The sequence below is a fragment of the Geotrypetes seraphini genome, chromosome 9, assembly GCF_902459505.1.
Source record: "Geotrypetes seraphini chromosome 9, aGeoSer1.1, whole genome shotgun sequence".
Taxonomy (NCBI): domain Eukaryota; kingdom Metazoa; phylum Chordata; class Amphibia; order Gymnophiona; family Dermophiidae; genus Geotrypetes; species Geotrypetes seraphini.
In genome coordinates this window covers 107,687,661-107,712,129 of record NC_047092.1, presented here as the reverse complement: position 1 = coordinate 107,712,129, position 24,469 = coordinate 107,687,661, and the positions used below count along the sequence as shown (strand labels likewise).

The 24,469-nt window shown below is 49.4% G+C and overlaps 1 protein-coding gene across 1 annotated transcript in view; it reads left to right on the top strand.

The window, feature by feature from the left end:
- The first annotated feature begins 15,244 nt into the window (after positions 1–15,244).
- The window catches only part of TM4SF19 (transmembrane 4 L six family member 19), a 236,686-nt gene continuing 227,461 nt past the window's right edge, over positions 15,245–24,469 (top strand). Inside the window, exon 1 of the mRNA XM_033957805.1 lies at positions 15,245–15,373. The gene's annotated coding sequence lies outside the window, so the exon portion shown is untranslated. The remainder of the gene's footprint in view (positions 15,374–24,469) is intronic.

The following is a 24,469-nucleotide window of genomic DNA, read 5'->3' as shown; positions in this document are numbered from 1 at the left end:
GTCTGGTTTCTTGGCGGATCAGTTTAACTTTTGTCTACATATTTCTATTTTTAGTTTGTGATTATTCCATTTTGGGCGAGGGTGTATCTCTGTTCTGTGTGTATGAAAAAGACATAGTTTTCAGTTGGCATTGACTACAGGACCAATTGACTGTGCGGGATCTGGCTTGTTTAGTTTTACAATGTATGTGTTGGTGTTCTAGTGCTCACTGCAGTGTTTAAGATGCAGCCTTTTCCTAGGTACACTCTTGTGGTGCGATATGTAGATTGGTACTAAAAATCATATTTTTCATATAGATGGGCCCTGGGTGCCACATACCCTAAGTACGCCACTGCCTGCAACTACTCCATATGTACTTCTAATGTCATGACAATTTAGACATAATTTATGTTTTGTTATGTTTGGAATAATGGTTACATATATGAGGTTCAATAAAAGAAAATTTTCACTGCCTGTTTCTATTCTGACCATTTATTCCATTTCATGGTTATTGCAAAAAAAAAAAAAAAAATTTTTTTACATGGGGGGGGGGGGGGGGGGTGTCAAAAAATGATGGGCCCCGGGTGCCACATACCCTAGGTACGCCACTGATCTTAGAGACATTTGGAGCATTGAGATTAAGCAGTATATTTCTATGACTCGATGGCCACGAATTTGGACTTGAGAGGATGAAATGTATAGCGTCAGCATCTATGAGACAAACTTGATTTTTCTTGATACACAGATCTTTTTGGACCCCTGTTAAGCTACAAAAGTTAGATAATTCTAAATCAAATAGATGCTGGCACTGTCATCTAGACATAGGGATGCTGGATCATATGTTGTTCATTTGTCCACTGATTCTCAGTTTCTGGAAGTCGATATGGGGACAGATTAATGCAATACTTGAATTATCATTTCCATTAACATATGAAATAGTCATATGTTACCCCCCCTAGATCGTTATAAAGTCATCTTTTCTTAATTATGACCGGGATAGCTATGCAGATGATAACACATAATTGGAAAAATCATGATCGCCTTAATTTTTCTTTTTGATGGGCAAATTTATGCTCCACATATAAGAATGAGAAAATGAATGCAGATTTCTTAGGACATAGTTATTTATTTAAATTGGTTTGGGGCCCATTGACACCTTTTGTTGCTTCAGCGTAATTGGTATTTGTTTTAAATTTGAAATGGTACTATTCACATCAAGGGCGGGTGGGAGGAGGGTGGGATTACATTATTATCTTAAATAAGGGAAGGATTATGAAAGTATAAATATATATTTATTGTTGATTTATTGATTATTCAATAGAAGGGTGGGTGGGATAAAAAGACTGTATATGTATATTTATAAGGTGTATGTGCTTTTTATTCTTTATTGTCTGATTATTAATCTGTGTTAAACTTTATGAAACTCAATAAAATATTTTTTAAAAAATTTATAAAATTAGAGAGAGCATCAATTTAACAGTAACATCTCCCATCACTGATGAAGAACAAATTCTACAGATTTCCACCTCAAAATGTACTAACTTGGGGGCGCTGTGGAGCCCGACTAAGATGGTCGCTTGATTGATTGGCTCCAGCAACCCTTCTTACTATTTCTTTATTCTACTACACTTTTTGCATCTCTTTCTCATCGACTTTTGTACAATCAACTTGGCTAGCCATGGCTTCAACTAAAGTGAGCAAAAGGCATAAGCCGGATCCTCCATCTCCTGCAAAAACAGCCTCAGACAAATCAGAGAAACCGGAGCCTCCTTCCATGCTAGATCTCTGGGAGGTGATCAAATCACTGCAGGATATAATGACCGACACCAAGGACGCTATGAATGAAATTAAGGACTAACTGACTACTATTCACTCTGATCTAACTACTTTCAAATCTAAAGTCTCTGACCTGGAAATCAAATCGGCTACTGCAGAAGCAAATATCAAAGCCCTCCCGACTCATGTCAAACGCACCCTGGCAATCGAGCGGGAACTTGAAGATGCGAGTAACTGCTCTCGTCAAGATAACATCCGTCTTCATGGGGTCCCGGAAGGGAAGGAAGGAAATAACATGATTGCCTTCCTTGAATCCTTTATCCCCGCTTTACTCGATCTTCATCTTGCAAAAGACTTCGAGATTGAACGAGCGCACAGAACGCCATCTTCCCGCCAACCACATGATCATCGCCCGAGGCCCATCGTGCTCAAGATTCTCCGCTACCCTCAAGTTCTTGAGATATTGCAGAAGGCGCAATCTCTTTCATCTCTCACCCATGAGGGCAACAAGATCCTGTTTCTTCCTGACCTGCACAAAGCTCCAGTTCGCTCCAGACAGCAGCTCCTAGCCTTCCGACCACAACTCAAAAAAATGGGCGCCCGCTTCGGCATGTTCTACCCTGCATGACTGCGGGTCACCTTCCTCAACCAGACAAGGGACTTTACAGATCCTGAACTCCTCGCTTCTTTCATAGAGGAGAAATCTCCCACCCCGATTGACAACGTCTGAACTGTTTGAATTGTTTGAACTGTTTGTGTTTGAACTTCCTGATCTGCTTTTGCATTTGCAAGCCTTACTGACTTTTTGATGTTTGCTTACATTATTGCTGGCTATACGCTGACTACACTTTGCCATAATTGGCTATATGGGTCTTGTCCTGCTCACCTGATTTTATGTAAGCTCGTGCGCTGGCTCCTTATCTTATATTCTGGCCTTTTGCTTCGGTACCTCAGTTTCTAACTTCTATTTTACTGACTCAGCTTGCTTTGACCTGGCCTGTCTCACTCTGGCTTGATATGCCTTGAATAGCCTGCCTTGTCCAGCTTCTTTTTATTGTAGCTCATGTTTCTGCTTCCTCTCTTTCAGGCTTACACCCTTGCTAGATTTGTGTATTCCCTACCATATTATAGTAGTTATGAATGACTTATCCCATACTGTCCCACTTCGATTGACTTTGCTTGTGCCATTGAAACTGTCTCTTGATTTGCAAGCTATATTGGCTTATTTTATATTTCTTTTGCATTGTCATGGCTCCTGCGCTTTTATTGCAATGCTTCATTTGATTCCAATTGCCTTGCTCTGTTAGGATTTGTACTTTGTTTTTGTCTCGCTTTTATCTCTCTCATTGTGGCTTACTAATTATCTGACTATCTATTTGCCACTTTGTCTTTATTGCCACAGTGTGCCTTGAACAAGTTTATTTTGCTATGGTTCATTTCGCCTGACTTAGCCTTGCTTCGCTCAATTGCTTATTATCTGCTCATTGTTCTTGTTTACTTTCCAATTGTATTCACTGTTTTAAAAAGTCCGAGAGCTTGTCTCGACGGACGGCTCTAACGCGGAGCTGATAGGGCAAAGTCGCGGCCGTAGGGTGGGGTGGGAGGCCATATAAGGAGGGCACTCGGAGGACCTTAACGGTTTCCGGTCCTCCGAGACAACTTTGGACGTGTCGGCGGGGTTCTGCGGGTTTGCGGCCTGCCACGTGTCCTGCTCGGGCGTTTCAAGCTGTCCTGCTTACCGGAGCGTTGTGGTGCTGAGCGTTGCGTCGGGAGATGGCTCGTGCCCCGTCCGGTGTCCCCGCTGTAGATGTTGAGTTGTCCCTCCTTGCCGGCGATTCCTTCGACAAAGCCGATCCGGAGCCAGTGAGTGCAGCTGCGAGGGGGGTAGATCTTTGCCTCCTAGGAGCTCGCGTTCGGCTGCTCGAAGTGCGATAGCGGTGGAGGTAGGAGGGGAGGTGCTGGCTGCTGGTGTCAGCGTGGGGTCGGCCCGCAGGGGCAGAATCAGGTTGCAGGGAGGACGGGGGAGGAGTTGTGGCTCGCCTCGGGCAGAAGGTGCATCCGAAGGGCCTTCAGCGGCTGCTACGGGTAGGGCTGTGGGGTCATCTGCTGCTGGGGTTGTGCCTGCCGCTGAGGTGCTTTTATCTGACCAGGATGGCGTAAGTGGGGTCTGTGCAGGGCTGGAATTTGGACAGCAGGTTGGGACAACGTCTTCTCCTCTAGTGAGCGGGGGGGTTGGGGGGGGTGATCCCAGTGCATCCCTCCACATCCGGGTTGGGTCAAGGGTTGCCGGAAAGTGCGGCAGGCTGGTGGGCGCCGGGTCCCTGGGGGACTCCTTGGGGTCCTGGTCCTTGGACTGCGGTTCCGCCTTCTTTCCCCGGTGCTGTCCCGCCGCCGCCTTGGGGCTCGGCCGTTTCCATTGGGTGTGGCCCTCGGGGGTTTGCGGGGGTGGGTAACCAGAGGGTGGGGGCTTGGCCCTCAGGGTTAACTTATCCTTCTACTGTGCAGGTTGCTGGCCCCTTTCTTGATTTTTTCCCCCAGGCTCCTGCTGCTGGACGAGAGTGTGTTGCTGGGACTTCTGCGACTGGAGTGTGTGTCGAAGGACGAGATGCTGCCCTGCGGATGGGAGTCGAGGAGCACGCTCGGGCGGCCCGTCAGAGTCCTGCTACGGTGGTTGCTGCGGAGGGCGCCACTCCTGGAGCGGCAGGTGGCGGAGACAGACCGGCTGGAGACTTGACCACGGGTAACATGGCCTTAGCGGCTGGGGTTATTGGTAAGGGTAGGCGGAGGAAGGGTAAGGGAAAAGGTAGGAAAGGCCGACGGGATAGGGATTCTTCTTCGTCCTCTTCGTCTACTTTAACCTCTTCTTCCTCTTCGACGTCATCTTCCTCGTCAGGGTCACCTCGGCGGGGGACGGGTGAGAGCTCAGTACAGGAAGGGGCCGATCGGGGGGCTCCGGCTCTTGTGGCGCTTCTGTGGGAGAAGGTTCCGCGGTCTCTTCGCCGCAAGATTAGGAAGCGTTCGTGTGTTGACGTTTTTCGGCTTTTGGAGGGCTGGGTGCAAGGTCGGAAGAAGAATAGTAAGAAGGAGGGGGGGAAGCCTAAAGTAGGTATGGTGTCCCGCAATATCGTAAATTGGTCGCGGGCGTTTTTGCGTTTAGCCAGTGTTTGGGGACGGGAGCGCCCCCAGGACTACGGCTTGTTGTTGGCATACGCAGATTCCATTCTCGATGGTTATCAGCGGTTCGGGGGTTGGGCCTGGCTCAACTATGATGAAGCGTTCCGTGACAAGATGGAGGAGAACAGGCACATGTCTTGGGGTACTCAGGACATTAATCTGTGGCTCACCCATATGGCTAAACCTAGGGGGTCCGGCCCGAGTGTCGCGGGTAAGTCGGGGCTTCCGGTCGCTGGGGGGGGGGGTTCATTCCTTTCATCCCACCGGGGGCCCGGGGGCCGGGGGGGTCCCGGTCTCTGCTGGCAGTTCAATAAATCCTCCTGTTCCTTTACGGACTGTTGCTTCCGTCATGCCTGCTCCTTGTGCGGCCAGGGTCACTCGGCTCTCAGTTGCCCCAAGAAAGGAGCTGGAGCGCCCCTTGCACCGGCCAAGTGAGGTCGGGGTGCAGGGGTTACCTACTTCGGTCCGGGTGGGTGCCATGAGACCTTGGTTGGACCTTTACGGTGATAGGCAGTCGGCTGCGATTCTGGCGGGTGGATTTAGCAAAGGTTTTGTTATTCCCTGTTCACTCCCCTTGGCTACTGTGCAGGCTTCCAATGCTTCCTCGGTTTCTCAGGTGCGGGGGGAGGTGCGGCGTAAGTTGCATGAGGAACTTGCTCTTGCGTGGGTTGCGGGCCCTTTTCTGGACCGCCCGTTCCCGGTGATGCTTTTGTCCCCTCTGGCAATTATTCCTAAGAAGGAACCTGGAAAATTTCGCCTGATTCATAACTTGTCCAGGCCCGTAGGTCGTTCGGTGAATGATGGTATTCCTCGTGATCTCTGTTCAGTTCGCTACGCATCCTTCGACAGTGCTTTGAGTCTGGTGCGAATCGCGGGCTGTGGGGCTTTGCTGGCGAAAGTGGACATTGAGTCGGCGTTTCGGTTGTTGCTGGTTCATCCGTCGTCCTATCCGTTGCTGGGCTTTCGGTTCGAGGGTGCTTTTTATTTTGACCGCTGTCTGCCGATGGGTTGTTCCATCTCCTGCGCAATTTTTGAGTTGTTCAGCTCCTTTCTACACTGGGTTAGTGTTCGTCGAGCGGGGAGAGACTCGGTTGTTCACTATCTAGATGATTTTCTGTTCGTAGGGGGGGTGGGCTCTGGCAATTGCGGTCTGCTGAAATCTACCTTCGAAGCGATGGCTGCCGAATTCGGGGTGCCGTTGTCTGCAGATAAATCGGAAGGGCCCACTTCTTGCCTCACCTTCTTGGGGATCGAGATTGACACGGTTGCAATGGTGACTTGGCTGCCTCAGGGCAAGGTGCGACAGTTGTTAGCCTTGATTTCTATGGTTCGGGGTACCCATAAATCTACTCTGCGGGTTGTGCAGTCTTTGTTGGGGTCCCTTAACTTTGCCTGTCGGGTCCTGCCTATGGGACGGGCTTTTTCGCGTCGTTTGGCGGCGGCGATGTCAGGTGTTCGGGATCGCCGATACTTTGTCCGGATTATGGCAGTGATTTGGGCGGATTTGCATATGTGGTCTCTCTTCTTAGCCCAATTCAACGAGTCACTCCCCATTCAGTTCCCGGACGCCTCTAGCATGGATCTGGAGCTGCAATCGGATGCAGCGGGGGGTTTAGGCGTCAGACTATATTGTCAGGGGGACTGGTGCGCGGTGGTGGCCTGAGAGTTGGCGGCGGGCAGGTATTACTCGCAATGTGACCCTGCTGGAGCTTTTCCCCTTGTTAGTCGTGTGTGAGTTGTGGCCGGAGAAGTTGCAGAACCGGCGAGTGATTTTCTGGTGTGACAACATGGGGGTGGTCGAGGTAGTCAACAGGCAGGCTGCAAAATGTTTACAGGTGAATGGGGTTATGCGGGAACTGGTCTTGCGCTGTTTGCGCCTTAATTTGTACATTCGTGCTCGACAAGTCCCTGGGGTTCAGAACAGGCTTGCTGATGCACTTTCTCGTTTTCAATTCTTGCAGTTTCGCCAGCTGGCGCCTTCAGCGAAGGAGGAGGGGTTGCCGATGCTGGAACATTTATGGGGCTTGTTGGTGAGCGGATCTGGAGCATGTTGCAGCGGTCGGTAGCGCCGGCCACTTGGACTCGGTACAATCGGGGTTTCATGACTGTTTGTCAATTTCTGCATACACGGGGTTGGGTCCCCGGCCCTGTCCCAGAGGTCTTGTTAGCAGACTTCTTAGCGGGATCTCAGCTGGAGGGTTATTCCCAGAGTGCGGCGGCGGGTCACCTGGCGGGCTTTGCTTACTTTTGTAGGGCCTTCGGGTGGTCCTGCCCGGCGTCAGGGTTTTTGCCTCGCAGGATGTTGGCGGCCTGGGATCGGATGGCTCCACGGTTGCCGGATGCTCGGCTGCCCATCACGCATGCATTGTTGTCTCATCTCATTGGGGTGTTGCCCATTGTGGTGAGTTCTAGTTTCGAAGCTTGTTTGTATAGGGTGGCTTTTTCCTTGGCGTTCTTTGGGGCGCTGCGGGTGGGTGAGCTGCTTGTCCACCCGGCTGACACCCTGGGCTTGCGTGGTCTTTTGTTTAGTCAGGTGTGCTTGACTGGGGATGCGGTGCGTTTATTCATTGCCCGGTCTAAGTCGGATCAGCTGGGCAGGGGGCGCACAGTGGTCCTGCGCTGAGTGGTGGGCTGTGCTTCATGCCCGGTCCAGTCGCTGGAAGCCTATATGGCGGTTTGACCTAGCTCTGACGTGGCGTTGTTGCTGCATGCGGACGGCATGCATCTCTCTCGTTACCAATTTCTGGCGGTCTTGCGTCAGGCTCTGGGTCGGTGTGGTGCTGAACCGGCGCGCTTCGGCACGCACTCTTTTCGCATTGGGGTTGCCACTAGTGCATTTGAGGCTGGGGTTCCCGCAGGGGCCATTCAGAGACTGGGTAGATGGTCATCTGGGGCCTATCGCGGATACATTCGTCCGACTGATTCCATACAGGGGGATTCTCTGGGTTAGGTTAATGGGTGCTCCGGAGATGTTTTGGGAGGCTAGGGTGGTTTGGCGGGCGGTTGAGTACTTTGAGTTTTTGCCTTTCGGGGGTGTGTGGGCGGGTTCACTGCATGGCTTCTTGTTACTAACCTTTTGGGTCCTGGGGGACGTTAACTTACTGCTGAGTTTTGCTTTTCAGGTGCTGCGCGACGTGTCCTGTCGGTTTGGATCATTGGGCACTCCTTTGTCCATTGGGCCGGGGAGCGCGCAGTGGTACAACCGGGCGGTCAACACTTGGGTCTCCGTCATCGCGGAGTCTATGTATCTTGGTGGGGTCAGCGGGGCATGCGTTGGCATCAGCTGCTCCCCCTTCTGGAGGATCAGCGGCATCGTGCTCGGCGTCCTGATCTCTTGCTTTTCCACCTCGGAGGCAAGATGTGGATTCGCTTAGTGGGAAGCATTTAATTGATATGGTTATTGGTGATCTGGGGGTGATCCAGGGTTGGTTTCCGGGTGCCCGGCTCGTTTGGTCCGACATCATTCCACGGCCGAAGCGGTTGGTGTCTCGTAGATGGACCCGGGGACTCATTAAAGTGAATAGGCAGATTGGCCGGTGGGTGGAAGCATGGGGTGGGATACAGATCCGGCATTCCTGGGTTGATGTTTTTTGTTCAGGTTTGTTTTACCGGGACCAGGTGCATCTTTCGGATATCGGGTGGGATCTCTTACTCGACGATTTTGCTACCTGTTGTGAGCGTGTGTTAGACCCTTAGCCGCAGCTCTGTTCATTGGGGGGGGGGGGCCTGTAACGGGTTACAGGCTTGTGGCGGTATCCCGAGCTACTGGCGGCTGGTCTCATCATGGGGATGAGCGGTGGGCCGGTTGGGAGCCGTGCCTGGTGGGTCGGTTGACCCTGGACAATGGGGCATGTGGGGACATGCCACCCCTCGGACCTTGCTTAGATGGCAGAGTCGGGGGCCATTTACATCTGAGTGAGTAGCTCGGGATCTGGGTCGCAATGGTGATACCATTGTGCTGGTTTAATGGATAAATTGTTATTGAATGTTGTTTGTAATGTTATTTATAATATGTAAATGTTATTTAAATATGTTAATTTTCAATAAACATGGCTGCGGCCAGGTTTCTCCACTCAGGTTTACGTGTCTTCTTGGGGTTTTGATTAAGGGTTTGATGGGTAGGAAGATGTTTACATTAAGAAAGCGGGCCGCTCCAGCTTCCGCTGTTAGTTCTTATCTCAGTGATTAATAAGCTCTTGCTTCTGTCACAGTTTGCCTAGACGGTTTCCTTTGCTATGGCTGACTTAACCTATTTAACAGTTTGTTTCCTTTTCCCTGTCTGCTATGCTGCTTGCTTATTCACAACTTGTTAACCTTCATGACCTCTTATTAACATATGGATCTGGAATGGCCAAGTTGTCTTCCCCTCACACCCCTTCTAACCCATCACCCACCCCATGATTACTAAAACCCCCCTCACTGTACTCACGCTATTATATCCTCAGCAATAATGTTATTGATAAATAAAACACAGACACTTTATTGATGGTAAAATTCAGGCCGCAGCTTTGTTTATTGCTTCACCCCGAGCTACAAGACATTGCAATTTTACAGAAATCACAATTGTATTCCCCTGACCCTGCCGTATCAGCAAGAGCCTAGGGGGTGGCATGGATCTCCATGCCCCTCTTCTGTGCCACGGGCCTCAAGACATATTCGCTCACTTGAGCTCCCTTCCCCTTAACCACTCATCCCCTGATGAGCCTAGGGGTGTAGGCATGGACCACTATGCCCCTCCCCTTACAGGGTCACCTGACCTGCGGCCTCACTACTCATCTGAGCTGACTGCCAAATACCCGCTCATCTTCTGATGAGCGAAGACCTTGTAGCTCGGGTTACCGCCACAGGCCTGTAACTTACAGGCCCCCCCATCCAAAAACAAAGCTGCGACCTCTGGGAATCCCAACAGTGCAACTAATCCCAGCAACCCTGTTAAATAACAACCCAGGAAGGGAACACACAGGAAATAACTGGGTCCCGCAGAACCCCGGAAACCAGTACCTGGAAAAATTCAACCCCCCCCCCTCGACCCTGTCTTGGCAGCAATAGTCTGGGAGGTGTCATGTCTAAACACGCCCCAGTAACAAGCGAGATGAAATCGCCAAACCAGAGCTTGGGAGGACAGCAAACCCAAACACACCAACATACCAGTGCCAAATCACGCGGCCCTTGACCCTGACATGGCTGCAAGAGTCTGGGGAGTGGCACGTCCAAACACGCCCTTATAACCAGAGTCACCAGAGCCCGAGCGCGACTCACTGCCGGTCCCCCGCTCAGCACCTGCCGAGTCACACCAAACCAGAGCTTGGGATAACTGCAATCCCGAACTTGCCAACAGACCATGACAGAACCCGGGCACAGCTCCCTGCCAACCTTCCTACTCATCTCCTAATGAGACACACCAAACATAGCGTTGGAGAACTGCAAGCCCGAACGTACCAACCGCACCCAAACCGCACCAACCGCAACCCAAACGCACCAACAAACCAGCATCCATAAACCAGTACCCGGAAGAAGCGGCCCCCGACCCCAGTAACTCCTACTACCGGTAAGCCACCAGCGCCACCTGGCCCCGCTCCGGAAAAACCCCATACCAACTCAGCCTTCCTTCGAACCACAGCCATTCCCAAACGGCCCCCAAAGAGACCCCCAGAACCCCCCAGTCCTACCCCAGCCCCCCGGATGTCAGCCAAATCAGGACAGTCCTGGCTCCCCCCCCCGAAGTGCCCCAAACAATCCCTGGGCCTGCCCCTCTGGGAGTCCCCTGAACTACCCCCAGTCCTGCCCCCCCCCCCGGGGGGACCCAAAACCACCCCGGTCTTGCCTCCTCGAGGAGTCCCCAAAACCACACAGGTCCTGCACCCCCGGAGAGTCCACAGCACCAACCCGGTCCTGCCCTCCCCGGGGAGACCACAGAACCCCCCCCAGTCCAGCCCCCCCGGGGAGTCCACCGAACCACATCAGTCCAACACCCCTGAGGAGTCATAGAAACATAGAAATAGACGGCAGATAAGGGCCACGGCCCACCAAGTCTGCCCACCCCAATAACCCTCCCCTACCTTTCTCTGTGAAGAGATCCCACGTGGCGATCCCATTTTGACTTAAAATCAGGCACGCTCCTGGCCTCGACCACCTGCAGTGGAAGATTATTCCAGTGATCAACCACCCTCTCGGTGAAGAAGTATTTCCTGGTGCCACCGTGTAGTTTTCCGCCCCTGATTTTCCACGGATGCCCTCTTGTTGCCGTGGGGCCTTTGAAAAAGAAGATATCCTCCTCCACCTCTATATGGCCTGTGAGATATTTGAACGTCTCGATCATATCCCCCCTCTCTCTGCGTTCCTCGAGAGAGTATAGCTGCAATTTTTTCAGCCTTTCCTCATACGGGAGATCCTTGAGCCCCGAGACCATCCGGATGGCCATACGCAGAACCAAACCTGCCCCCCCCTCCTGGGGAGTCCACAGAATCACCTCGATCCTGCCAAATATCTTTGCCATCAATCCTTCTCTTCCCACCCCCGTAGGTACGTACCGTCATGTACTTCTTCAAAATTGTAGGTCTCCCCCTTTTTCCTACCATTTCTTGTGGTGTAATAAAGCAGTTACCCAAGTATGCCCCATAATGAATCATGTACGCTTAATCTCTTCAAATGTTAGTATCCCTGTTATGTTTTAATCTTGGTACAACGCTTAGTATCTTCGGATAAGCATTTAATAAAAAAAACATGAATAACCTTGAAACTCGATAAACATGAAACTGGAGACCACAGAATCACCCTGGTCCTGCCCCCCGGGGAGTCCACAGAACCGCCCCAGTCCTGCCCCACCGGGGAGTCCACAGAACTGCCCCGGTCCTGCCCCCCCGGGGAGTCCACAGAACTGCCCCGGTCCTGCCCCCCCGGGGAGTCCACAGAACCACCCCAGTCCTGCCCCCCCGGGGAGTCCACAGAACCGTCCCAGTCCTGCCCCCCCGGGGAGTCCACAGAACCATCCCGGTCCTGCCCCCCCAGGGAGTCCACAGAACCACCCCAGTCCTGCCTCCCCGGGGAGTCCACAGAACTGCCCTGGCACTGCCCCCTCGGGGAGTTCACAGAACCACCCGGACCTGCCCCCCCGGGGGGTCCACAATACCAGATCAGCCCAATCCCCCTGAGGGGAAGCCAGGCCACCAGCCAAGCCACATTTCGCTGCCACAAAACAACGCCATGTCCTGCGGTCAGCTGGCAAAAGGGCATGCCACCGAAGCAGGGGTGCCCTTGTAGCAACCACCAGTTTCATCGCAATCCCAGAACCGGAAGCAATAATGGCGCCATCCGCAGCAACCACCGCGGCAGCGGACCACCGCCAGCTCCGACGTTCATGCCAGCGAAGTAGATATGAGCCCCTGAGACGGCCAATCCCGGACTGGAAGCAATAATGGCGCAATTCGCAGCAACCACCATGTCTACCGGCCCCCGCAGCTGTGTCAACCAGGGTCACCATCACTCACAGCACTGGCATTCCTGGCCAGTGCCCCACCAGAGAAGCAGAGAGGATCAAGCGAGGCAGAGGTGCCATTTGCAGCAACCACCAAGGCCGCCGATCCATGTCGCCCACTGCGCCGGCCAGGGCACGGTCACCAAACGGATCTGATGCCCTGTCCAATGACCAACAGCGAAGAAGAGATGATCCTCTGTGACAGCCACTACCGGACCTGAAACAAAACCAAAAGAACAGCAGCAACTGGCCAATAGCGCCCCATACCAACTCTCCCAAGCACCCGCACCCGATGTACCACCTGTCATGGCCGTAGCCCCCCACTGCCATCCCCCCTCCAAGCCATCCCCAACTCCAACTAGACCCCAGCCCCAGGAAATGAGAATATGGAGAGAGAGCTGACCTATCAGGTGTCCAAATGCATGCCCAGAGAAAAAGGGGAACCACGCCCTAGGGCACCGTGCCACAGGTACTAACTCCCCCAGCCCAAGGGAAGGACCCTGACCCCCTACCTAATGGACCCTAAGCCCGCGTGCGAGACCAGCGCCCATGAGCAAGAGCAGTACAGAGCAACTGTCAGGAGCCACCTGGCAGTAAACTCACAACTGCAGGGGACCGTGACAGTAGCCGTGTCCACTGGGCCCCAATCACCCGCAGTCCGGCACAGGCTTAGGGAGCAGCAGAAACACACGGGGGAAGAGACCCGACTCAGAGGGGCTGCCACAGGCAAAGGCAGCGGAATAGCCGTGAGGTGGGAAGGACCAGCCAACCAACCTCCAACAGCACCCCGATGTCCGCCGGTGACAACGCAGAGGGGCAGGAGCCATGTGCCCCAATGTCCCCCACGCCTGTCTCCCCCAACCCGTCCCAGTGAGAAGGACCCCACGAGCAGTATCCGCAACGCATGTTCCTTGGGGTACAATCCCTAAGACACAAGGCACCCCCATATCCTGGAACACCACTCCCCCCATCCAATGCACCCCCACAACAACCCCGCTGGGGCCCCCACAATACGAGGCCCCTGACAGCCAAGGAAGAGCTGCAAGCAATCACCGACAACAGGCGCTACCCGGGCCACAAGCCCACCACCATACCCTGCCACTCCCGCACACTCCTCCCCCAGACCCAGCCAACACCCGTGTACCAGAGCAGTGGGAACCCCCAACCGCAGGGGACTGAAGCTGCAACATGAGCAACCGCACCCCTAACACCGACAGGCAGGGTCAGCCATCTGGTTCATCTTGTTTATGGGTTAAGTTGAATTTTTTTTTTTTTGTGATAAGTTTGTATTGCGTTTATGCTGGTTTGGGTTGGTGGGGATAGGGAACGGGGAGCCGAAAGTCCTGTAACAGCGCCAGCACCAAGGCGTAGAAACGCAGCAGCACCCAAAGAACTCCCCAACTCCCGCCTCCAACACTCAAAAGACCCGGCACGATATCGGCAGAGAGCAGGGCTTCCTGCACACCCCACGTCCACCTGAAAGCAATGCTCCTACACTAGCCCCACCCCATCACACGCTCACCGCCGCCGCCTACCGCACAAACCAACCCCGGGCAGAGCACGCCCGGGCCAACAAAACACCAAATGCACAACAGGCAACTGCCCCAATCTGACAAGGCGGCCCCAGCAACTGGGCAGACACAACGAGAGCGTGGTTCACCATCCGAAGGCACCAGCCACCGCCCACAAGCATGCAAACCCGGCTCAACAGTGGGATCGCGCAATGGACCCCCCCGTCCTGACCTACACCACCAGAGTGAAGCAGAGCACGTGGCCCCAACGTCTGGCAAAAACACTGGAGCCGACCCCGTAAAATGAAGAATCCCCCAAAGCGCCCGTAGCCCTTACGCCACTCCACCCCCGAAGCGAGGACCAACCCGCCAGCGAAGAGGAAATCCCGAGCACAGCCCACGACGCCTGACGCATAGCACAGGCCCCGCACACGAGCCAGAGTGCTCGGCCACGTGGAAAAGTGGCCGACCACGTCCACCATCGTCCGGGAGCCCAGGAATGGCGCCACAGCGCCCCAACAACACTCAGACAAGATCCCCAAGCAGGCCTAGCCAAACAAGAAGCCCCGCAGAAGGAAAGGTAAGACTCACAAAGTAAGATTGCCTCCAACGGACAGGGATGCACGCTGTTCCCCGGAGGCATGCTATCCCCTAACCCTCCTCCCATCATGCCCTAATTCCCGTTGCTCCACCCATCCCTTCCAGGTGGGAAACCAAGTCCCTCCCTCCTAGCTCCTATCCTGCTACCTCCCCTCATGCCCTTGCAACTGTCTCCACATGGGCGACTACTTGGGCCATCCAGCCCATTGTTATAGTCGCCCATCGAGACAAGCTCTTGGGCTCTTTTTTCTACAAAGCACGCTTTGTTTACTGTAGTAGATACTTCTCCAATTCCATTCCTGGGTTGCTGTTTTTGCTGCCTTTCATCTGACCCTCAGGTCCTCACTCCCCAGTCACCCTCGGTTTTTGCTGCTGCGGTTTGCAGTGCGCCATTATTACCACCTGCACTACAGTATATTGAATTGCTTCTCTCTTATTTTCCCATGTTTACATTACTCATGTTTTTGCTATTACTATCCATGTCTCTAACATATGCTATATTTATGATAATATTCAACTTTATTGTCTATATTTTTCAATGCAGTATTTTGGTATGCAATTTTGTCTCTTCTTCAGCTGTTACATGTCTCTAACAGTGACTTCTCTCAATGTCAAAGGTCTTAATAATGCCATCAAAAAATGTAAAATTTTGTCTTATCTTGATGATATTAACGCTCATATTATTTTCCTCCAGGAAACACACCTTACTGACTCCGATTCTGCTAAATTTACTAAGAAAGGATATTTTTCTCCCCTTTTCTCCCCTGCCATCAATGGGAAGAATGGGGTTTTTACGCTGATTAGACAGAATCCTTCTATTTCCATTGTGGGCAGCTCTCAAGATACTTATGGTCATTGGGTTAGTGTCCATCTCATGATTTCTTAACAAAACCTTCGTGTGATTAATGTTTATGCTTCTAATACTGACCAACCTGATTTTTTTCATAATTTAGCAAACCACATTCTTCAGGACCCACATATACCTGTCATTTTGGGTGGAGATTTCAATCTCATTTTGGATCCTATTAAAGACAGGAAATCTCACGCCACCTATAAAAATAAAATCTTGGTTAGCACTACATGATATCATTTCCCAATTACATCTCGACCCCTGGAGATTACATCACCCAGATACAAATCAATTTACGTTTTTCTCAGCCCCTCACTCAACATACTCTAGAATTGACTATTTTCTCACCAGCTCCTCCCTAATACTACTCCCTCCTCTACTGACATCCAAGATATTACGATATCTGACCATGCCGCAATTCGACTGACCTGTACTCGATTCTCTCTTGAATCTCTCACTGAGCATTAGAAGTTTAACTCTTCCCTTTAAGAAGAAGACAATTTTAAACCTTTCCTCACTAATGCCATTGATGAGTTTTTTGCATTTAATCTCCCCTCGCAAACAGATTGGATCAATACCTGGGCTTCAAGGCTTACATACGGGGAATGATAATCCAATTTTCCTCTCGTCTTCACTCTGATAAGAAACGTCTTAGACTTGAACTGGAAAAGCGTATTCATGCTGAAGAATTACTTCACCTCTCTGACCTGACTAACATCTCTGCGCTTCTTGATCTTCGTAAATTGCGCCTTGAATACAACTCTCTTCTCAGTTCTTCAGCTGCTAAATCTGTTTTTATACATACATCTACATATTACGCTGATAGCAATGAGACTGGCCATCTCTTAACGAACTATCTGAAAAAGTCCTCAGACAAATCCTCCGTAACTTCTATTAGAGACCCCACTGGCAATCTTCTCATGGGCACTTCAGCAGTTTCTTTGACTTTTCTTTCCTTTTATCAGAATCTTTATTCCTCAGAATCCTCCTTCTCTGCCCATCTTACTAAATCTTTCTTATCAATTCCTCATCCTACACTCTCTTCATCTGACCATCTTCTTTTAGATAAAGCATTTACTTCACAGGAACTCATGGACGCTATCAATTCTCTTGCCTCCAATAAATCCCCTGGCCCAGATGGACTGACCATGGAATTCTATAAAGCCTTTCTGCCCTCCCTACTACTGCACATGCTGTCCTTCTTTCACCACCTCTGTACTAGTGATAAGGTGCACGGTTCATTCACTGAAGCCACTCTCATCGTCTTTCCCAAGCCTGGTAAAGACCTTCAAGACGTGAAGAACTATTGCCCGATCTCCTTGATCAATATAGATGCGAAACTTTTTGCGAAAATCTTAGCTACCCGACTACAAACTGTCCTTCCTAAATTGATTTCTCCTGATCATTCTGGATTCTTTCATAATAAATACTCTTCTAATACTGATTCCCACTCTGATAGACTTTTAATAATGGCCCTTGATGCAGAAAAAGCCTTCAATCGTATAGAATGGCACTTTCTTTTTCACATGCTCAACTGGTATGGATTTCCTCCTTCTTTCATTCAGATGGTCAAAACCCTTTACTCTCACCCACAAATGAGAATTATGATTAATGGTTCTCTTTCTCAACCTTTTCACCCTACCAAGGGCACGAGACAGGGTTGCCCTTTGTCTCCCCTTTTATTTAATCTTGCTCTCGAACCTCTTTTAACCACCCTCCGGCATGATTCTAGAATCAAGGGATTCCATTCCAATTCCTTCTCTGTCAAACTCTCAGCATATGCTGATGATCTTCTTCTATATATTACTCCAGAATCCTTAGTTTATGTCTTAGCCCACATCCAACAGTATTCCGCCATTTCTGGATACAAATTAAATATCTCCAAATCCGAAATCTTACCATTGAATTGCATTGATACCCAAAAAGATGTCTCTAGTTAAGGATTCCTTTGGTCCCCAGAGAAAATAAAATATCTCGGTCTATTCTTTGGTCCTTCTATTGATTCAACTTTACAATTTAATACCGAATTTCTATTCTCCATCATTCAAACTTGTATAAGAAAATGGTCACCTCTCAACCTTTCCTGGTTAGGTAAATTTTCCATTATCCATATGATGATTGCCCCTAAAATTAATTATGTTCTTAGTATGTTGCCCATCCTCCTTCCTCACTCGGTCTATACTCGTATAAAAAAGCTTCTTGTTGATTTCTTGTGAATTGCACTTAAAAAATTGAAATGTCCTCGGGATCAAGGAGGCATTAACTTTCCTAGCTTTAAAGATTACCATTTTGCTTTTCTAATGACTCAAGGATCTATTTGGATGGATCTTGATCCTCTTTCAGTACCCCCCACTTGGTTACATCTTGAACACACCATTGTTGACTCGTTTTTTCTCAACTATGCTCCTTGTACTACTCCTCCGCAATCTGTAAGATTGAACCCAATCTTAATGAGCACCTGGATGGCTATCTGTCATATAGACTCCATTTCTGATATAAAAAATGGGCATCTTCTGTCATTGAAACAATCTGAAAATTAAAATAAATAAAGAAGTGGTTCTATGGAAACGATGGCAACAACAGGGCCTCTGGATTCTGGAACACCTACTTGTGGATGACAAGTGGATGTCTTTTTCTGATATTATGGCCTAATTTCGCATCCCACTCTCACATTATTTTCATTGGATCCAACTACACCATTGTCTCAAATCTGCTTTTCCTTCCCCCTCATCCCTACACAAATCATCAGACCTAACTGATATGATACTCTCATACTCCCTTTCAAAGGGTCAGTCCTCTAAATGGTACAAGTTTATACAGTCCAAATGCTCTCCACTTCCATTAGACTCCATCAACAAATGGAACTCGATATTACAAATGCCCTTCACTGCCCACACATGGATGACTATTTAGCCTACACTTTTAAAATCACTGCGTTCAGCCTTCCACTTCCAAACAGCCAAATTTTTGTACCATAGAGCATTCTGGACGCCCAACAAATCTGCCAAATTGAATAGATCCAGCGATGGTTGCTGTTGGACTTGTAAATCACGTGATGGCTCTCTTTATCACATGCTTAACACTTAGCCCCATGTTTTGCCATTCTGGAAGTCAATTTAGTCTACAGTCCTCAAAATATTTCGCATATATGACTCTTTCTCTTTTGAGATACTAATTACTGGCTCCTTAGCATTGTCCTCTCCCATACCAATGTATCATGAACGCCTGATGATTTTATTGTTGTTTACTGCCCTCCAACTTATCCTTCAAAATTGGAAGGACTTGTTTAAACTGCATGCAAGTCAGTGGTGGAACTCTGTTTGTTTACATGCTAAATTTGAACATCACATTGCTGAGCGTCACCACTCGTTACCCTCCTACAACAAAACTTGGTCCTTATTACTTGATTATTGTAAAACTGACCTTTGAGATTTCTTTCATTCCTGTATTCTCATAATTATTTCCATACTATGTGCTTCTATTCTTTTCTGTTACCCTCTGGATTTTACATTGGCACTCATATACTGCTCTTCATTGTCTATCTCACTTGTTCAGATACCTTTGTAACTTATCATGCGTATTGGTATTTCTATCTTACTTGTATTGCATATGTATAGTTTACCATTTTCTGCAATTTGATGTACTTGGCAAGTGTTAATACTTGTTCTCGTGTGCTCTCCTTTTGGGAGCGCTTTATTGTTGGAATTATATTTTCTCATAAAATCAATAAAACTAATTGAACTAAAAAAAAAAAGTACTAACTTTAATATACCAACCCTAGAAGATCTTAAAAGACTACTACAGAACCTTAATACCAAAAGGTCAAACTCTGATTTAATCCCCCCTTTTCTCTTAAAATGTTATTTCTCCTTTTTTGGACCTTTTATTCAGATCTTGATTGAAAACAGTTTAGCTACTGGGCTTACCCCAAAGGATTGGAAAGAGTCAGTTATAAAGAATCTGTTGCAGTAGAATCAAACTACTGACCAATAGCGAACATTCCATTCCTTGCCAAATTAGTAGAAAAGGTAGTTTTTAATCAAATAACAGACTATCGATAAAACACACATCTTACATCCCAATCAGACTGGTTTTAGGACCAACCATTCGACAGAACACTCTATGATCAGCCTAACAACTAATATTCAGTATTACTTGGACCATCATAAGTCTGTTCTTCTGGTCTCGCTTGATCTATTTTCGGCCTTTGATACCGTTGATCACCATTTACTTATTAACAGATTATCTTCCATTGGCATTTCTGATCAAGTATTGAGTTGCTTCATGTCATACTTTTTAGATCGTTCCTCAAAGGTCGCTATCAACAACGCTATATTAAATAATTTTACCAATCTCACGGCATTCCTCAAGGATCCATCCTCTCACTGTTACTATTTAACATTTTTCTGTCTCCTCTACTAATTCTCATTTAATCCATTGGATTTTCTTCCTTCGACTATGCAGATGATATTCAACTCTTGCACCCCTTGAACACAGAAGATCCCAATGACATCTAATATAATAAAAGCCTAAGCCGCGCATGCGCACTCTTAATTGCGTGCTCCTGTTTTCCGTGCACTGTAGGTCCCCGCAAGTAGGAGTGCGCATGCGCGGCTTAGGGTTTTATTGGCTTCAGGCGGCGCGGAGGCTGTTGGCCGCAGCGGCTGTCGGCGTCTGCAAGCTGCGGTGGCTGTCGGCGGCTGTAGGCCACGGTGGCTGTCGGCATCTGCAGTCTGCGGCGGCTGTCGGCGGAAGGCAGAAAGCACATGATGAACTGGGGCGGGGCCTAAGGCCCGTAGTTCGTCAGAGGAGCAAGAGGGAGTGAGCACCCCTCCTGCTCCCAACTTTTAGAGGGAGGGGGAGGGGAGGGGAAGCAGGGGTCTGCGTCCAGTAGCAGGAGAGAGTGGGCATCCTTCCTGTGTTGTTTTTTGGGGGGGGAGGAAAGGAGTTGGCCCGATGGCAGGGAGAAGTCGGCATTCCTCTTGCCATATTTTAGAGAGCTGTGGGGGGAACGCTGATGGTAGGAGGGAGTCTGCATTCCTTCTGCCATTTTGGGGGATTCAGGGAGGGGGAAAGTGAGGGAGCGCTTTGTCGGGGGAGGCTTGTTTTTGGAAGGGAGGCCTACTGCTGGATGGGGGAGCAGGAAAGAGGTGCTAGGGGGGAAGAAAAAGGAAGGGAGGCCTACTGCTGGATGGGGGAGCAGGAAAAAGGTGCTGATGGACAGGGGAAGAGACGGGGGGAGGAAAAGGAAGGGAGGCTTACTGTTGGACAGGGGGACAGGAAAAAGGTGCTGCTGGACAGGTGGGAGATTAAAAAAAGAGAGAAGGGCTGCTGCTGAATAAGGGGAGCAGTGAAGGAGTGGTGGTGGACACAGGGAAGGTAAAAGGAAGGGAGAATGGGTGGACAGTCGAAGAAAAGGGCCAACAAAAAGGGCCTAGACATAATTGGAGTCACAGAAACGTGGTGGACTGATGACAACAAATGGGATGTGGCTTTACCAGGGTTCAAACTCTACAGGAGAGATAGGTCACACAAAAAGGGTGGAGGAATAGCGCTATATATAAAGGAATCCATACCTTCAACCAGGATGGAAACAACAGCAAGGGCGGATGACTTGGAATCACTATGGGTTAAGCTATCCGGAGGAACTGGAGCAGACATAAAATTGGGTCTGTACTATCGCCCACCGGGACAAACAGAAGAAATCGACCAGGATCTGGAGGCTGAACTGGGGCAGGTATGCAAAAGCGGAAGTGTGGTGGTGATGGGGGACTTCAACTATCCGGGAATAGACTGGAGTATAGGGCACTCAAACTGCATGAGGGAGACCAAATTCCTGGAGGTCACGAGGGACTGTTTCATGGAACAGCTGGTCATGGAACCAACACGGGGAGATGCCACTCTTGACCTAATCTTCACCGGACTAGGGGGTCCCGCTAAGGAGGTGGCGGTACTAGCCCCACTAGGAAACAGCGATCATAACACGATCCATTTCAGGCTAGAAATTGGTCCATCAAAGGTGAAAAGTACTACAACGACAGCACTGAACTTCAAAAAAGGGAATTATGACGCCATGAGGATAATAGTGGGAAAGAAACTCAACGACACCACAAGGAATATGGAGTCCGTAGAAAATGCCTGGACCTTACTCAAGGGCACGGTGCATGAAGCACTAAACCTGTGCGTCCCCAAGTTCAGGAAAGGGTGCAAAAAAAATAGAGCAAAAAATCCAGTGTGGATAACAAATGCAATGAAGAAGGCGATAAGCGACAAGAAGGCATCATTCAAAAAATGGAAGAAAGACAAATCAAAGGACAACCAAAAGGAGCATAAAAAACACCAAAAGGAGTGTCACCGAGTGGTTAGGAAGGCAAAAAGAGAATATGAAGAGAGATTGGCGGGGGAAGCAACAAACTTCAAATCATTCTTCAGGTACGTCAAGGGGAAGCAACCAGCAAGGGAGGAAGTGGGACCCTTGGATGATGGAGACAGAAAGGGAGTGGTAAAAGAGGAAAAGGAGATAGCTGACAGGTTAAACGAGTTCTTCACTTCAGTTTTCACGAAGGAGGACACAACCAACATTCCGGAACCAGAAGAGATCGTAAAAAAAGATCAGGATGAAAATCTGGTCCAACTAGAGGTGAGCAAGGTGGATGTCCTCAGGCAGATAGACAGGCTACAGTGCGACAAATCGCCGGGTCTGGACGGCATTCACCCAAGGGTACTCAAGGAACTAAGGAACGAAATAGCTGAGCCACTTCGACAAATATGCAACCTATCCTTAAAAATTGGAGAGATTCCGGAAGACTGGAAAATAGCAAATGTCACACCCATCTTCAAGAAAGGCTCAAGGGGAGACCCAGGAAACTACAGGCTGGTGAGCTTGACCTTGGTCCTGGGAAAGATGATGGAAGCTCTGATTAAGGACAGCATCTGGGAACACATCGAAAACACTGGACAACTAAAGCCGAGCCAGCATGGCTTCTGCAAGGGCAGGTCATGCCTCACAAACTTGTTATACTTCTTTGAGGGGGTAAACAGCCAGGTGGATAAAGGGGAATCTATAGACATCATTTACCTTGACTTCCAAAAAGCCTTTGACAAGGTACCACACGAAAGACTGCTAAAGAAGTTATGGAACCACGGGGTGCAAGGGGAGGTCCACCGATGGATCAAAAACTGGCTGGCGGATAGGAAACAGAGGGTTGGAGTAAAGGGCCATTACTCAGACTGGCAATGGGTCACGAGCGGAGTTCCGCAGGGGTTGGTGCTGGGACCGCTCCTGTTCAATATATTTATTAACGACTTGGAGGCAGGAACAAAATGTGAGGTTATCAAATTTGCGGACGACACCAAACTATACAGCAGGGTTGAAAACACGGAGGACTGCAAAGATCTCCAAAAAGATCTGACAGCGCTGGAAGAGTAGACCAAAAAGTGGCAAATGAGCTTCAACATAGGGAAATGCAAGGTCATGCATGTAGGGAAAAAGAACCCGATGTTCACTTACAAAATGGGGGGATCACCGCTAGGAGTGAGTAACCTTGAAAGAGACCTGGGAGTGATGGTAAACACATCATTGAAGGCATCGACGCAGTGCGCCACAGCCTCAAGGAAGGCAAACAGAATGTTGGGCATCATTAAGAATGGTATCACATCCAGGACGAAGGAAGTCATCCTGCCACTGTACTGTGCAATATCTGCTTTGCCTTAGATGAAGTGGAGAAGGCTTCATCTAAGGCAAGGCAGATATTGGGTTGTATCAATAGAAGTTTCATCAGCCGAAAGCCTGAAGTCATAATGCCATTGTACAGGGCCATGGTGAGACCTCATCTGGAGTACTATGTGCAATTCTGGAGGCCACATTACAGTAAAGATGTGCGCAGAATTGAATCGGTTCAGCAGACGGCCACCAGGATGATCTCGGGGCTCAAGGGTCTCTCATATGAAGAGAGACTGAATAAATTGCAGCTCTACACTCTTGAGGAACGTAGGGAGAGGGGAGACATGATCGAAACATTTAAGTACCTCACGGGACGTGTCGAAGTGGAAGATGATATTTTCTTTCTCAAGGGACCCTCGGCCACAAGAGGGCACCCGCTCAAACTCAGGGGCGGAAAATTTCATGGCGACACCAGAAAGTATTTCTTCACAGAGAGAGTGGTTGATCATTGGAACAAGCTTCCAGTGCAGGTAATCGAGGCAGACAGCGTGCCAGACTTTAAGAATAAATGGGATACCCATGTGGGATCCCTACGAGGGTCAAGATAAGAAAATTGGGTTATTAGAGCATAGACAGGGGGTGGGTAAGCAGAGTGGGCAGACTTGATGGGCTGTAGCCCTTTTCTGCCGTCATCTTCTATGTTTCTATGTTTCTATATATTCTAGCACCCGTTAATGTAACGGGCTATAGACTAGTAATTAATATAAACACTAAATTGGAGCAAATTAGTCAGTGGCTCAAAGACAAGGGAAGGGGTAAAACGCGGACCTCACGGACCTGACGGACCTTGCGGATCTAAACCCGTATGGCCTTAAAAATCTGAGGTTCATGTCGGTCCGTGGCGCTTGTAGTTTCTGTCGCTGACAGACCTTGATGAGATTTTAGCGCTGACGGATCCATCTCAGCATAGGGAGGGAAAAGTGTTAGGATCTGTCAGCGCTAAAATCTCTTCGAGGTCTGTCAGAGCCAGAGACTCGTGCTGGAGTTTGGAGATTTCTTTTCCATAACGCACGTCCAAAACCTATGTCCCCGCTCTCTTAGCTTCTGCTCTGCCGCTCCAGCACGAGTCTCTGGCTCTGACAGACCTCGAAGAGATTTTAGCGCTGACAGATCCTAACACTTTTCCCTCCTTATGCTGAGACGGATCCGTCAGCGCTAAAATCTCATCAAGGTCTGTCAGCGACAGAAACTGCAAGCGCCACGGACACGGACCTCAGATTTTTAAGGCCGTACGGGTTTAGATCCGCGAGGTCCATCAGGTCCGTGAGGTCCGCATTTTACCCCTTCCCCAAAGACAACATGTTGGCTTTGAACATATCAAAATCAACATCAATGCTGTTTCCATAGAAAGAAAAATCTTACTTTGTCATCTCAAATACACC